Raw genomic sequence first — 17,899 nt, forward strand, 5'->3', positions numbered from 1 at the left:
GACAAAATGAGGTCTGAGTCACGCGACCCTCCCTCATCATTGTCCGAGTCTCTCTCATAGCGAGCAGCGGTAAAGCTGTCAATCCCCTTGTCATCCAGTACCGGGAAACCGATGTCAGGGCTATGTGGCACTAAGTCCGCCCAGCATGGTGTCGGTAAACCTGGAGACATGTCCGCGTTAGACTGTGGTGGCAGCGTTTCGGCTGCCTTACACAGAAGCGGATCTTCTCCCGACAGGCTAGCCATGCGACTTAGCCGTCGGCGGAGAACACTGCACAGTGGATACACTCATCGGTAGAGATAACAGCGGCCCGGGCGTGGGTTAATCCCAGACACACTGCACACTTAGAGTGAGTGTCCCAGCTAGCCATTGACTTGCCGCACGGGCAGGTCTTCCGGCTAGTCTCGGCTGTGCTGGGTCCGCTAGCCTCAACGTTAGCCATTTCTGGCTAAGGGTTGTAGGCTAGCTGCTAGCAGGCCTCGCTACTTCACCCGTTAGCTTGTCAGCTATCAAGGGAAAACAGAGGGGCCAGGGGAGGGATATTACTATCTACCCGCTAGCAGTGTGTTATAGAGATAAAGTTATTTCTACTTTTGTCTCTCACACTGGGTATTGCTACCCGTAACCGTTCGGAGTATTCCTACTCGCAGAACAGGGAGTATTGCTACTCGCGTCGTTCAGAACGAGGAGTATCGCTACTTTTTTCGTTCCGAGCAAGGCGAGTATTGCTACTCGAATCGTAACACGGGGTATCGCTACCCCGAGTCAGAGTATTCCTACTCTTCAACAGAAGTATTTCTACTCCTGTGAACGTCAACGAAGTGCAGTTTAGCAGCAGAGCGCCCGTCGGCACGAGTTTGGTCGCTCGTATCTGTGGACTGTTTAGCTCTAGCCACCCGCACAGTTGTTGTCAGCTCCAGTGAGAAGCGAGAAAAGGTTTTTGAATGACGACAGACGCTGTGTGTACGCTTTATATAGGCGGAGGGTCCCGTCCCTCGTGACACAAGCGTCGCCTGGGCCAGCCAATGGGCTGGCGCAGTGTAATTCAGTTTCAGATGAGGTCACGCAGGGGGCGTTCCCATAGTGAGATACGAAACGAATACTATGAAAGAGAACTCCTACAACTCCCTAGGCATAAAGGCCACACCCACCCTGCAGCATGGGTTCTTGGTGCAGGTAACCAAAGAATTCCGGAACACTTGAGTGGAACACTCCAGAGCACTCCAGAACACTGGTTTTATGTGGTATTTACCTAGCTAACAACACTTTCATTGGCTACAAAATTAAGCATCATAATTTGTGCATTTCTGGCGAATAATATATTTTTTTTTTTAAACACATTTTTTATTTGATGAGATGCATGAGTGAAGCGAGAGTTTGACATCACAAATGCCAAACTTCTTCTTGAACATAGCAGTGGAGGCTGGTGGAGGTAGAAGTTGGAGGACAGGCTCCTTCTAATGCTCGGAATACAATCATTTCATTCCATGCATTACAATGAGCCCGTCCTTCGATTTTTACCTCCACCAGCCTCCCCTGGTGGTCTGTAGATGTGTTATGTACACCACTAGAATAATCCCAGTTCATTCTCTAAGTCCTCTCTGCAGCAAAACTGCCGGTGTTAATTGTCCAGTGTTAGTGTAAATTAACAGAGGTCAGTGTTATTTTAACACTGAAATTATCTAAACTAACACTTCAAGAGTCAGTTCTTGAAAGTGTCAGGCGTGGATTTTGGACGTTTGGAGAATGCCCACACTCTGAGTGTATCTATAAATAAATCAATCATGTAACATCAGAATAACTCTTTTAACTGTCAATCAACCATGTAACATATTAATCACTCTTTTAATTGTCAATCAACCATGTAACATATTAATCACTCTTTTAACTGTCAATCAACCATGTGACGTATAAAGTTACAACATCTTATGCAGTACAACAACCCCAACCCTTACAAGCGGTGTTCATAACTCTGTGTTGTAGGCGTTTGTGGCAGATTTTAAGATGCCTTAATAACAAAGGTAGGGGGCTCCCACTTGAAACATTCTGGCTCGAGGCCAGCCATCTTCACCGTCATGATGGATGAAAGGGTTCCATCAAGAGCCAGACTGTTACGGGTTTTGGTTTCTGACCTGGCAACCTTTTTGGAAGGGGGCTGACCCTTCGCTGCCCACATTGAAAGCAGGTCTGCCTGCTTACTGCTCCCTGCTTTCTGCTTCGATGACATCTTTAAACAGACAAAATGCAATGATGATTCAAAATCAGAAGTGCTGATTTGAGGTAGTTTTTACAACTAAACATGACATAAAAAGCACAAGAAAATCCGTCTGGTCTGAAACATCGCCCCCCCCCCCGCCCACCACCACCAGGGCCAACATCGTACTTCGCTAAATATCCTTTTACGAGCTCACTGCTCACAGTTTTAGTTTTACAATTACGAGCTCACAGTATCAATTACCTCGCAAGCAGTTAAGTGATTCAATTTAGTTATATTTTAATCAAGAACCTGGATTCTAATTCGAATGAGGTGAGACTTACCTACCGTTCTGGCCATCCGCTTCATGCTGCAGTGAACACAGATGCAACGCTCGCCTGCCGCTCCGACTGCGCACGCGCAAGCATAATAACGCGAGTGCAGAAAGAGGACGTCACGAAACTCATGTCCAGTAGCTTTCTTTCAAGGAATTTCAAAAATAAAAGTCCCGTAAAACAAATTGTTATTTCTCGCCGTGAGAAATAGAGTTGCGGCGTGAGAGCGTGAGAACTGGTTGAAATGCGTGTGTCTCACGGTAATTGCGTGAGACTTGGCAGCCCTGTAGTATGTCTAAGTTAGGCCTTCAGTCAGAGATACTCTCATATTAAAGTAAGCAGGTCTCTATGCGCTCTGTAAGTACTTGGCTTCCCAGGTCTCACTCAGGACATAAGCTAGTACTTAACAGCCCTCAAGGAGTTGAAATGAGAACATGCTCATACACACACACACACACACACACACACAGAGAGAGAGAGATATCGTGGCTGTATCACACAGGAAATGTTTCCTAGTTAGTTTCCTGTGAGTCACTTGTTGTTTTTGTTGTGCGTGCTTGGGTGGGTGTGTGCGCTCCTCACTTAATGAGCAGCTTTACTCTCCTCTGACTGTCTTAATCAGCTAGACTGTTCCTGTCTCAGAAGTACTTTCTCTCTTGGTCTTTGTTTACTTTTAAGATGACATTATGTTTTAGCAGTGTGTGTGTGTGTGTGTGTGTGCGTATGCGCGCGCAAGAGTGCGTGTGTGAGTCCGTTGTGCACTTGTGTATATTAATTAAATGCTCAGTTTGCACGATTGTGTCAGTTTGTCAAAATGGTCAGAAACGTAATGTAGCTAGCGAACAGAAGTGGGCACTGTCCCGACTCGCTCCGGGGCTGTTGTGTATAATGGAGAAGCGTTTTTGAAAATAATTCAGTCCATTCACCATTTACCAAGACCTACAGCGACACCTATAGGTCGATGATATATAGCCGAGCGGTAGACATCATCATCAGGTTACATATTTGGCAATCCTCAGGCAGGATAGTTTCCTTTTCTTTTCTTGTTCAAACGAACACTAAAGGGGTTTAAAATCTCTGCTCCATTTAAACTGGAGACAAGTTCAGTTCGCCTTGACTAGTCAGTGGCATCTACTGGTTTATTTTTCTATGTTCTGAACCTGTTGTGCCTTTTTGAAACTACCCTTTGCTGTGTTTTTGTCAATTGTGTCTGTGTCACTGACCCTGTTGTTACGTCTGTAGTTTTACGACAGTTTGGACATTACTACAGTGCCGTATTACGTTATGGGTGACACGTTGTTGAATAAATGGAGTACCAGTTCCAACTTGAAGCTCTGAGTTCAGTCTCCATTATTGAACATAACATTGGCGACGAGGATGGCTGATTGTTCTCTACCAAAGGCCTAGATATTTCAAATGTTGTTGTAACTGACATTGCCCTGTCTGACCACTGTTGCATATTCTTTGACGTATCTATCTTTCCTGTTATTCAAACTATGTCTAAAACTATTTCCAAACGATATATCAATGAAAAGACCAGTGCACTGTTCACACAGGCCTTTTCCCTAGCCCCCCCACCCCAAACTTCTATTCCAACCTCAGTAAATGACCTTCTACACGATTTCAACTTAAAAATCACAAAAACCATTGATGATATTGCACCCATTAGATCCAAATGCATCTCTGGTAAGCAAAAAGCTCCCTGGAGAACTGCCCCATCCGTAAAGACCCAAAAAAGAGAATGTCGTAAAGCAGAGCGCAGATGGAGAAAAACAAACCTTCAAGTCCACTATGATATCTATAAAGAGAATCTTCAGAACTATAACTTAGAAATAAGAAGTGCCAGGCAATCATTTTTCTCTAAGATCATAAACAATAACATAAATAATGCCCGCATCCTTTTCAGAACTGTTGACAGACTAACAAATCCCCCAACACCCATTGCTCAGGAATTTCACTCAACTAGTAAATGCAATGAGCTTGCATCCTTTTTTAACAATAAAATAGAAACCATTAGACAAGGCATTAGGTCTTCTGTGTCAGGCATGAAAAACATGTCCCCATTAACAACCCCAAATAGGGCGGACATAACAACCATGTCACAATTTAACACCATTGATTACAAGACCCTAGATAAAATCATGTCACGTCTTAAACCATCCACCTGTGCCCTTGATGTCCTGCCAACAAGCTTTTTTAAAAACATATTTAGCTGCATGGCAGGCGAACTAATACAAATAATTAACACCTCCCTTTCATCAGGAATCTTCCCTGAAGCCCTGAAAACTGCAGTTATTAAGCCTCTACTAAAAAAGAACGGCCTAGACCCATTTGTACTAAACAACTACAGACCCATATCAAACCTTCCCTGTACAGGAAAAATTATTGAAATGGTTGCCCACGAACAACTTAGCAATTATTTGACCCTAAATGATCTCTTTGATGACTTTCAATCAGGCTTTCGCCCCCTACATAGCACTGAAACGGCCCTTATTAAGGTCCTTAATGACATTCGCGTAAACACAGACTCCGGAAAAATCTCAGTTTTGGTACTACTAGATCTTAGTGCTGCCTTTGACACTGTAGACCATGACATTCTAATAGATAGACTAAAAACCTGGGTAGGACTTTCGGGCACTGCCCTAAACTGGTTTAGATCCTACCTACAGGACAGAAGCTACTATGTCTCCATTGGCAACTTTGTATCTGACCAAATTAAAATGACATGTGGGGTTCCCCAAGGGTCAATCCTTGGCCCCCTTCTATTCAATCTCTACATGCTTCCATTGGGACACATCATAAAAAAGAACAAAATTGCCTACCACAACTATGCGGATGACACTCAAATCTACATAGCCCTCTCACCGAACGACTATAGTCCCATTGACAATCTCTGTAATTGCATTGAGCAAATAAACGCCTGGATGACACAAAACTTCCTCCAACTAAACAAGGACAAAACAGAGATAATTGTATTCGGTGCACCTGACAAAAGATCGAAAGTCAGTGCAAAACTTGATTCTCTCTCTCTTCACAGTAAAAAACAGGTCAGAAATCTTGGTGTAATTCTAGACTCCGATCTAAACTTCAACAGCCACATAAACTCAATAACTAAATCAGCCTACTATCACCTGAAAAACATAACAAGAATGAGAGGTTTCATGTCCAAGCAAGACCTTGAAAAACTCATCCATGCATTTGTTTCGAGTAGACTTGATTATTGTAATGGTCTACTAACAGGCCTATCTAAAGGAGCTGTTCGTAAATTGCAGCTCATCCAAAACGCCGCTGCTAGGGTCCTAACAAAAACAAAGAAATTTGAACACATTACACCAATCCTGAGATCCCTGCACTGGCTACCAGTCTCTCAGAGAATTGAATTCAAAATCCTCCTAATTACATACAAATCACAAAATGGTCTTGGACCAAAATACATATCAGATCTCCTCCCACCCTATATTCCCGCAAGGTCCCTAAGGTCAGCTGAGACAAATCAGCTAATAATTCCAAGAGTAAAAACAAAACACGGTGCAGCAGCTTTCAGTCACGCTGCTGCATGCTCCTGGAACAAACTCCCTGAAGAAATCAAACAGGCCCAAACCCTTAAAATATTTAAATCTAAGCTAAAAACCTTCATGTTTTGCACCAGTTATGATTAAACACAAACACTTCTATCAATGTCTTTTTTCCATTAACTATTGTCTTTTTAAATGTTTTATCTATTTACTTCTTATATTTGCTTTTATTCATTGTAATTTTTATTTTCTTATGCTCCTCTTGTGGAGGGATGTGGAGGGATATGGAGGGATATGGAGTGGTGTAGAGGGATGTAGAGGGATGTAGAGGGATGTAGAGGGATGTGGAGGGATGTAGAGGGATGTAGAGGGATGTGGAGGGATGTAGAGGGATGTGGAGGGATGTAGAGGGATGATGTGGAGGGATGTAGAGGGATGTAGAGGATTGTAGAGGAATGTGGAGGGATGTAGAGGGGTGTAGAGGGGTGTAGAGGGATGTAGAGAATGTAGAGGGATGTAGAGGGATGTGGAGGGATGTGGAGGGATGTAGAGGGATGTAGAGGGATGTAGAGGGATGTGGAGGGATGTAGAGGGATGTAGAGGGATGTGGAGGGATGTAGAGGGATGTGGAGGGATGTAGAGGGATGTAGAGGGATGTGGAGGGATGTAGAGGGATGTGGAGGGATGTGGAGGGATGTGGAGGGATGTAGAGGGATGTGGAGGGATGTAGAGGGTTGTAGAGGGATGTGGAGGGATGTAGAGGGATGTGGAGGGATGTAGAGGGATGTAGAGGGATGTAGAAGGATGTGGAGGGATATGATTAAACACAAACACTTCTATCAATGTCTTTTTCCCATTAACTATTGTCTTTTTAAATGTTTTATCTATTTACTTCTTATATTTGCTTTTATTCATTGTAATTGTTATTTTCTTATGCTCCTCTTGCTGTATTTTTAAATAATGCATGTAAAGCACTTTGAATTGCCCCTGTTGTATGAAATGTGCTATACAAATAAACTTGCCTTGCCTTGCCTTACCTCCACCCTCTCCTTTCCTAGCAGTCCCGGCAGAACCACCGATTCCGTGGAACCGCTGGATTTCCTCTTTTGAGACATACATCCTAGCCGCCGGCTTGGAAGACATCTCCGACAAGAGAAAATGTGCGCTGTTGCGGCACTGCCTAGGAGCAGAGGGTCAGCGCGTGTTCGGAACTCTCGGCACTGCGGCGAGATACACAGACGCTGTGGAACTACTGAAGCAACACTTCGCCCCTCCACAAAGCGCTCTTCTCCGCCGCGTCATATTCAAACGAAGACACCAACGTACAGGTGAGACAGTGACACAGTATGTGGCTCAAAGACATATTACTGAACGGGCCTACCGGGCCCAGGCCCAGGGGCCCCAGAGATCAGGGGGCCCTTTGCATTTCTTGTCGCAGGGATGCCGGTAGAAAATGTCCTACTGTAACTGGGACAAATGAGATTCCTTATATGAACTTAAAAAAACTATTTTTAATATACTTTTGAATATACTATTTTGAACAATTTTATAGGTGCCCACGTCTTGCAAAAAAAAGAGAAGCTTGTGTGGGCTACATAGTTTCTATAGCCTACTCAGATTATAATGCGAATACAGGCTACATTCCCATTAGATTAATGAGTAGGCTATAGAAACTAGACACCCACAGAAGATTTCTATTTTACATTTGAAAGTAAAATGCATCAATTTGGTGAGTCACTTTGAGGGCAGAATTAAGAGGCTAGATCTATGAAGAACTACACACATCATCACTCTGTTGACAAGCATAAACGGTTGTGCTATAAGCAGCAAGCACATCAAAAGACCAAGCTTAATAAGAAACACATTCGTAAATACACATTTCAGAAAGCTCTGAAATCATTTCATTTACAGACGGTCAGTTATGTCTTTATAAACTAACTGTAAACATGCTGTACACCAACAGTAACATTACCATCATTTAGGTGGCAGCAGCCAACAATTTGTTAAAATTAAAATAATGTTAAAAAGTGGGGGGGACAAAATCTAGGTTTTGAAAAGTGGGGGGGACATGTCCCCCTTGTCCCTAGTGAAGATTACTCCCCTGAAGGCATGAATACTCAAAACAATGCAGTGGGGGGAAGCAGACACACTAAGCAAACAAACAATTGTCAAAAAATGTCAGAACAGAAAGCTGTATATCAGCCTTACTTAGAAGTACAGGCACTCACCGAGGTGCTAATGTGTGTGTGATGTTTGAATGGCAGAGAATCAGGTTACCACTAGACTGAGCCACTTCCCTTTAAACAGACATGTTTATCCAGCTCACATTGTCTCTCTCTCTCACACAATTAAGAACCACAACATCTAATCTGGTCTGAGAAAATATCTTTATTTTATAAAAACAGTATTGCCAGTTACAAAAAAAATGCTCGTTTTCAGAGCCAATGCAGGTATGACAGGTTTATCATTTTACATGAATAGGCAATGCTACAGAGCAACGATGCATGTGGAAACAATAAAATAAAATAAAAACAATGGTTGGTCTCTTTAGCCATTAAAAAGAAATTAAAAGAAAACACAATGAAGCACACAATATTAAGTCCTTAACAAACAGGGTGAACAAACAAATCAAATGCAGCAACATTTCATGAAAGGAATCTTATTGACAAAGATGAAGAAAAAATAAAGGTTTTTTGGGGGGGGGGTTTGATTTTTGAAATGTCAACAAACCCGAACTCTTGAAGTTTTCCTAAAAATAAATCTTAAAAGAATCGACCCCCCATTAACCCCTTAAAGAAATGAGAAACAGGTTCCTCTGAACATGAAAAACTGAGTAAATATTGATAGAAATGTGAATGGACAGAGGACGTTATTGTTCTGGTTGGGCGAGGGGGTGGGCGGGGGAGGCGGGGTGGGCGTGGCGTTGCGGGGGGAGGCGGAGTTGCGCTTGGTAGGGGCGTCGTCCTCGGCGTCGGTGTCGTCGATGAGGGGGATGCTGGGCTCCGAGTCCTCTATCCGAAACTCCGGGTGGGTCATGAAGTTGTGGATGGAGCTGCGCGACTCAGGCTTCTCCAGCCCCTCATAGGGGGACAGGGAGCTGCGGAATGCATTCACCACTCGGACCTGTGGGGCAGGGGGGGGGAGACAGACACACAGTCAGTCTCGATGCACAACACCGTCAAGTCACACACACGTACATAATATGCTTTTAATTTGAAAGAGTGATTAGAAACCATGGACAAATGGGGGCTTGGTTTTAAAACGGGTCAATTGCAGTGAGTTTGGGGGACACACCAAAAAACCAGTGCGCAATTTGATTTTGGGGGGCAAAAACGTTCAAAAAGACGTGCAAGTATGCAGTGAGGACTAGTACTCTCTACTAGAGGCTACGGTGTGAGTCAACCCTGATGCTTTTGTTAAAGGTCTTCCCTGGACTGAGACTGAGCACTCATTGGTGGAGAAGCCAGTGAGTGGAGTACAGTACAGTGACGCCTCTTACCGTTGACTCACACTTCAAACTCTTTGTTCGTTGACAAACCATTGGAAAAAACAATGCAACTGTTTTAGGAGTAGTCAAAATGTACTCTGGGACTGTCCTAGTATTCAAAATGCAAAAGGAGACGACCAGGACAGACGTTCTAGACGAGAACAGACCCATAGAGGACAGAAGCTTGGACACAGAAGGTTACTCGTTGGACATGCTTCAGGTTGGGGGAGGAGAGGGGGAGGGTCAGTCACTTGATTATGTTGTGGAGAAAACTAAAACTGCGGCAGCCAAGCAGGTCTAAAGCTTTATATGTACAGCACAAGAATCACAAACGAGACTAGAGACTTGAACCCATGCAGAGCGGCGCTACCTGTGTGTTCAATAGTAGTAAACCTTTGAGTATAGCCCATGACACATTTCACAGAATCTAAGGAGGAATATGTTGGAGTCAGTGTTATAAGATTCTGCGCTTTTCTGGTGCATTTTTGGCAACAGTGGACAAACTGGCTACAAATGAGGAATATCACAATAAAACCACGATATGCAAGACAGAATGAATCTTCAATCCTAAATGAAAATGTTTTCTTTTCTCAACGAAGCACCTGGGAAGAGAGGGTTCACAGTTTAGCAGGAAGACATACCGGTAGTTGATACATGAGAGAAGTGATTGAATACAAGTTCCAAGTAGTGCAACCTAGGAGCAAAGACATATTACTGAACGGGCCTACCGGGCCCAGGCCCAGGGGCCCCAGAGATCAGGGGGCCCTTTGCATTTCTTGTCGCAGGGATGCCGGTAGAAAATGTCCTACTGTAACTGGGACAAATGAGATTCCTTATATGAACGTAAAAAAACTATTTTGAATATACTTTTGAATATACTATTTTGAACAATTTTGTAGGGGCCCACGTCTTGCAAAAAAAAGAGAAGCTTGTGTGGGCTACATAGTTTCTATAGCCTACTCAGATTATAATGCGAATACAGGCTACATTCCCATTAGATTAATGAGTAGGCTATAGAAACTAGACACTAGAGGGCGCCATTAAAGTTTGTGTACCGGGGACAGGTCACGAGGTCACACTGGTGCAGGTCGCGAGGTCAATGTCAATAACAACGAACTTGAGACTGACAACGCACAGGTAAAATGGAGCACCTTCACACATTAAGTGGAGCAGCTAAACGAAAGATAAAAAAAGAAAAAGAAGCAAAACAATCTGATATTTTACATCATGTTCCTCGAATTTCACATTTTTTCAAGAATATTAAAACAAATGAAGAGAACAACATTAGGGTTGCGGGGGAGGCTGACGAGCCCATCGTGGGAGATGAGCAACAGCCAGAGCCAGTCAGCAGCACTGCTAGTGCTAGTGCGAATGCTGCACCACCAGGGCAACTGTTGGTGCTGGCGAGTGAGGAAGAGGAGCAGGCCGGTGCTCAAGAGGCCAAACGGCGACGCGTGTCGCCTCCGCCGCCTGCTAACATGGAGGATCAGTTACAGACTACTCAAAGAGAGGAGAGCGAGGCTTGGTTTGAAACCGTAACTGACCCAGCTTTGTGGGAGATCACTCAAAGTAAGCGGGCCAAAGCGGTTCTAATTGACAGAGGAGTTAAAATGTTCCAGAATCGGCGTGCACATTATCTAGCGTCTGTAAGGCATAGTGGGATTGGTGGCAAATCCAGAGTATTAACAAATGAACAGCTGAAATGCATTTTGCCCAATAGCCAAGTGGTTGATAGAGAGTGGATTACGTATTCCCCATTCACAGGAAATATTTATTGTTTTGCATGCAAGCTGTTGTCCACTAAGTCACATGCTGCATTCGTTACTGGCTATTGTGACTGGAAACACCCAGAGCGAATCGGCGAGCACGAGAGAAGTGAAGAACATCGAGCCTGCATGCTTGCCCTGCATCAGAGAATCACATGTGCCACCGTGGACGCCGACCTTATGAAGCAAATCGATGGAGAGAGGCAATATTGGAGAGAGGTGCTTAGGAGAGTTGTCTCCGTCATCAAGTTCTTAGGGGAGAGGGGTCTCGCATTTAGGGGGCGTGATGAATTGCTAGATTCCCCACACAATGGAAACTACTTGGGCATCTTAGATCTTTAAAAAAAAGTGAGTGTGGCATGCCTGTGTTGTAAATCCTGTGTCGTTGAAATACAGGTGAATTTTTTCTAGTTATTGTGCTGTTGGCTTTGAGTGTTCCTCCGCTGTAAAATCTGTTGAGATGCAGATAAACGTAGGCTACCGGTATGTCTTATATGCTGTTGGCATTGTGTTTACTTGCGCTCTAAAAAAAATGTGTTTGCGCTGGGGAGGGGGGGGGGGGGGGCTTTCTACACGTCCAGGCCCAGGGGCCCATTTTTTCATGATCCGTCTATGGACCCAAGGTTCAAGTCGCTGTCTCACCTAGACCCTACCCTACGTCAGAGGACATACAGCGATCTCATCACTGAGATTATGGGCACTGAAGAAAAGGTAAATATATATATCTAAAAACGTTTTTTTTACCTAATATTTAATTACTTAAATAATAAATACTGCAATTCTTTTAGTCTATGCCATTTTGGATTTAGATAATAATGTATGTTATTGCTACAATTATAGTTCTATGAAATATGAAAATAAATGATTAGTTAGATTAATAGATCGTTTCCTTTTTTCTGCAGGGTCAAGCCACAGAGCTGCCAGGAGACGCAGACGCAGAGCCAGAGGCATCTCCTCCACAAAAGAAGTCAGCCATGCAGGAGCTTTTTGGGGAGACCTTTGTGAGCAGCATGGACATAGTCCAGAAGTTTGCCAACACCATTGAGGAGGAGGTGTCATCCTACAAGGTAGCAAGCAGCATTCCACTGGATGGTGATCCACTGGCATGGTGGAAAAGGAATGAGGATAAATACCCTCACGTTGCCATGATGGCAAGACGCTACCTGGCTGTGCCGGCTACTTCAGTTCCTAGCGAGAGGGTGTTCTCCACAGCAGGAGACATAGTGACTGCAAATAGGTCTGCCCTCTCCCCAGACAATGTGGACATCCTCATCTTTTTGAAAATGAATATGAAGTTATAAGCTTGAGGCTGCTTTGCTTTATTTACTTTTTTTTCTTACCATGTTTAAAGGATTTCACTTTATTATTTAGGTAAAGTTAGGTTTCACTTGGCAACCAGATTGCAGCAGTGATGTTATATACTGTATATGTTGTTATATATAGATGTTATATATGTGATATATATATCCGTTTTGACATCTTGAATGTTGTTTTTTTGTTTCACACATTAAAAGTGGTGTTTTTACAGAATTCAAGGAAAATGTTGTTTTTATAAAATAAAATAAATGTTTTGTGTTGATCTGAAAAATGATCCGATCCGTGACTCAAAATCCGTGACACGATCCGATCCGTGAGTTAGGTGATCCGTTACACCCCTAATATCAGGGGTGCTCATTGTTCAATCTTTTTTGAACCAAGATATTTTCAAGTAGCCAGCCTGCTGAAATCTACAAGTCCAGTTTCAACATCGCAAACGCAGTTAACGCACACACGCACAACACAGACACACACCGTTTCCAACCTCCATAGTAAACTCACAACACACTTTCTTTTCACACTTTGTCACACAGGCACTTGACATCACATCACAAACCCTCCCTCTCTATCTCTCTCAAACACATTTGGTTCAGAACCAATGTCACGGACAGCGACATTAGGCCTATCTCAGCGATTGATTAAGCAGCTCTCTCTCCAAACACAACGGCACAGGCCGACATTCAAAGGTAAAAGCAGAGGAAGTCTTAAATAAGAAGCCATAACCAGCAGCACAGCAGTACTCAAACCATATAAACAAGCACAGATCGCCACCAGCCTCGCGAATCATATAAATCATATAAACCAGCAAAGAAGCCATGACGTAAATTTAAAAATGATATCTTACCTTTACTTGAAAACGAGGTCCATTCGCCTCTCCTTGCGAAGGAACACCTCTGTCACTTTAGTGTAAAAGTCACTCGCCTGTTGCAGTTTGGAAAGTCTCTCTTTTTCAATTGAGATCAGGGCCAGTGATGAAAGGCGTCCTTGTCCAGTGCGATTTCGAGTGAGGGTCTTCACTCTCTTCAAAGTTGAAAATGACCTCTCAACAGATGCCGTTGTTGCTGGTATGGTTAGGACTAGTTTAATCAAATTTGTTGCCTCTGGAACTGTTTCAGCCAAGTCATGCTGAATGATCCATCCAAGCATCTCCTCAGGTGTTTTCTCCCTCACCTCTTGGATTTGGTAAAGTCCAACTAAATCTGCCTTAAGTCTAACGAAATCGAAATATTTATGATACAAAGCCAGGCTCTCAAATTTGGCTTTGTCAAATTATTTTGACATTTGGTTAAATTGCTTGCAGTCAATAAGGCCAATGAAATTCAAACATTCGAAGTTGCTAAATCTAGCCTTCATCTGTGTGAGCATGTAAAAAAAAATCCTGTTATAAAGTATCTTCCTCTGGTCTTTGATGGGTTGGTTGGGTTTCGCTCGCCCCTCAGTGAGATTGAGCTGGCTGCGTTTCTGGTCAAATTGAGCGTAGCGCGCATCGAAGTCCTGAAGTTTGTTTTCCAAAGCGGTCATTGTATCTTGGATCCAAGAGGTGGGGGGACAGGTGTTTAGCAGAGCTCTGTGGGGAGGGCAGGTGAAACAGGTGAAAGGACTGGACCGGCAGGGTCATCAGTGGGGACAGGAGAGACAGGGTCATCAGTGGGTCCTGGTGAGTGAGAGCCAGCATGTTGACTAGAGGCCAAAGGTGAATCATGTTGCTCTGGATCACAGCCCTGAGAGGAACCAGGACCTGTAGCAGAATCCAGAACTGTAGAACTGAACTCTGAGATCTGGCTGGACTCAGACACCACAGAGAGGAACCAGGACCTGTAGCAGAATCCAGAACTGTAGAACTGAACTCTGAGATCTGGACTCAGATACCACAGAGACGGTCTCTGGCAACAACAAGCTCTGGGACTCCACATCTGAGTCATCGTCTTCCTCTGTGTTTCTGTTTGGAGAAGCTGGGAGGTTTCCTTTCCTGGAGGCTCCAGGGGTCTCAGCATCGGTTCTGTCAGGTTTATATCCAGACACCCTTTGTTCTGAGTTTCCACTGCTGTCTAGATCTGTGTCTAGAGGAGCCAACTCCATGTCAATGTCATTTTCACCTCCCTCTGTGATCTGGCTTTGCTCCCCACTAGGTGGTAAAGGAACTGGAGAAGTCCGTGCTTGAACCTCTAGTTGTAAAGTGTTGCTGTAGTGCTTTAAACCTCTGCTCTTGCCGTGCTGCCTCAGCTTCCCATTGATTCTCCCGGCTGTGTTGCTGCGCCATGTGGGCCCGAAGTATGCTAGTCAGGTCTGCAATGGTTGGTTCTCTGGATGGTTTGCCGTCGTCCTCGTATTCAGGCTCCACACTGTAAAAAAAAAAAATGTAAAAAGACGGTAAAATGTCTGGCAGCAAAAGTTGCCAAACACTTACTGTCAAATTACAGTAAAATAGTCTAATTAAAATAAAGTGGAAAAGCAATTAATTTACAGAAAAATATTTTTTTACAGAAAACCACTGTTATTTCACCCAAAAACATCCGTAAAATTCAGCAGTCAAACACTGTTATTTTACAGTTTTTTCCTAAATTATTACGATCAAACACCTTCAATAAAGTGACAGAACTTAAAGTTCAGCAGTCAAACACTGTTATTTTACAGGTTTTTCCTCAATTATTACGATCAAACACCTTCAATAAAGTGACAGAACATAAAGTTCAGCAGTCAAACACTGTTATTTGACAGGTTTTTCCTAAATTATTACGATCAAACACCTTCAATAAAGTGACAGAACTTAAAGTTCAGCAGTCAAACACTGTTATTTTACAGGTTTTTCCTAAATTATTACGATCAAACACCTTCAATAAAGTGACAGAACTTAAAGTTCAGCAGTCAAACACTGTTATTTGACAGGTTTTTCCTAAATTATTACGATCAACACCTTCAATAAAGTGACAGAACTTAAAGTTCAGCAGTCAAACACTGTTATTTTACAGGTTTTTCCTAAATTATTACGATCAAACACCTTCAATAAAGTGACAGAACTTAAAGTTCAGCAGTGAAACACTGATTATACAGGTTTTTCCTCAATTATTAAGATCAAACACTTTCAATAAAGTGATGGCACTAGAAACTCAGCAGAGAAGCACCGTTATTTTACAGATTTCTCCTAAATTATTACCATCAAACATCTTTAATAAAGGGGCATCACTAAAAGTTAAGCAGACAAACACTTTTATTTGACAGATTTTTTTCAAACAAAAAGCTTCAACTGCCAACTGCCATAAAATAACAGTTGTATTTTGGAATATATTAATACTTCACTGCTCAAAAAAATAAAGGGAACACATAATCATTACACTATAACACCAAGTAAATTCAACTTCTGAGATATCGATCTGTCCAATTAGAAAGCGTAAACGATTGTTAAACAATTTCATCTGCTTTGGTGCAAATGAAAGTGACAACAGGTGGACAGGAGAGGCAACAGCAAGACAACCAAAAAGGGAATGGTTCTGCAGGTGGTGGCCACAGACCGTGTCCTCATCCTTTCTGACTGATTTTTGGTTACTTTTGCATTTTGCCAGTGCCCTCACCACTAGAGGTAGCATGACGCGGTGTCTGCAACCCACAGAAGTTGCTCAGGTAGTGCAGCTCATCCAGGATGGCACATCTCCAAAAAGTGAATGGTCTGTGGCCACCACCTGCAAAACCATTCACTTTTTGGAGTAATAATATATATATATATAATAATATATAATATAATATATAATATAATATATTAGCAAGTGCTGTATAAAACAGATAACAATAATAAACAATGAACAATAATTTCAAACTTTATCCGTCTCAAACAATCCTGAGCATCAGCTGGATCCTTGGTGCATCTGTGAAAACGAAAAAAGGACACTATGATTCCCTGGAAAGTCCTTGAAAAGTAGGATTTGATTTGTTACCATTCCTTTAAACAAACTTTATTCAAACAGTGAATAGACATATAAAGAAACGGCTAGGGAAATAAATCACTCAGGCATCACGCAAAGTCCAAAACTACTCTTAATATTCAAGTATTAAATTATTGGGTCAATTTTGTCTAGACAGTTTTTTTAATTATTTGGGTCAATAAATCACAAGGAATCAAATGAATTAACAATAAATTCACCTGTCACTACAGCCAGTCATACTCCGATATCTTTGATATGAGTGACAGGACCTTGGGATTGACTGCGACACGCTTCTTACTGCCTTGTTTTTGTACTTTTGAGCCCTTGTCCGGATTTATCTTGAACACGCATCTGTTGGTAGAGGAGTGGTACATAGAATGCTTGACATCGTTGTCAAATGGTGTACATTTACACAATTCTGTTCATTCACATTGGTGGGCCTTGGCTGTACACTGTGATTCTGCTGTCGCTCCTCAAGATGGGTGATGATAGAATCTGTTTGGGCCAACTCTATCTAAATATTTTTAACGACTACTTTATTTAATGTAATCCATGTTGCACACATACACACACACTTTGTTTTCTTACCGATTACCACCGTCCGCTCAGATTCCAGCATGGACTGGGTTACATTCTGGAGCTTCATGCCTTTGTACTCCCCGCTCTCTTGCACAGCCTGGTGGACCCTGGCCATTTGCAGACCCATCGTCATCTTCAGGGATGGGATATCCCAGAAACACGCTTCCTGGCACTACTGCTTGGCACACAGTGATGTTGTCCTTCTGGAACATTTTGCTTAGGGTGGAAGGGGACAGAACATCACTCATAAAGTGGAGGAAGAGGACGTTGACATAATTCTTCAAGTAGCCAGCTACTTGCTTGGCCCTGCCAATGACAGTAGGGGATGGCTTGGGGTTCCACCACTACATCTTAAACATCTTAAATCTACCAGATTCAAGCACAGAAACATGCAAGTAGAAACTTTGAGTTAAGGCTACATTCCATTAAAGCATAACTCAACACTGAACTGCACGGTCTGATCTACATAAGAATGAAATCAGGGACTTCCGGTGGCGAAACTTGCAAGATGGCTGCTTAATTTCGAGCTCCCGATAAACAGTTAAAACTAACCCCCTTAATTCATAAACTTTAATACAAATCGTTATAAAATATATTGGAATGAGTGGGGGAAAGAAAACTAGAGGACAAAAGATGATATGATTCAAAATTCAAACCAGGGATATAACTCCAAACATCTTAAATCTACCAGATTCAAGCACAGAAACATGCAAGTAGAAACTTTGAGTTAAGGCTACATTCCATTAAAGCATAACTCAACACTGAACTGCACGGTCTGATCTACATAAG

Source organism: Nansenia antarctica (assembly GCF_963989245.1).
Source record: "Nansenia antarctica genome assembly, chromosome: 7".
NCBI lineage: Eukaryota > Metazoa > Chordata > Actinopteri > Argentiniformes > Microstomatidae > Nansenia > Nansenia antarctica.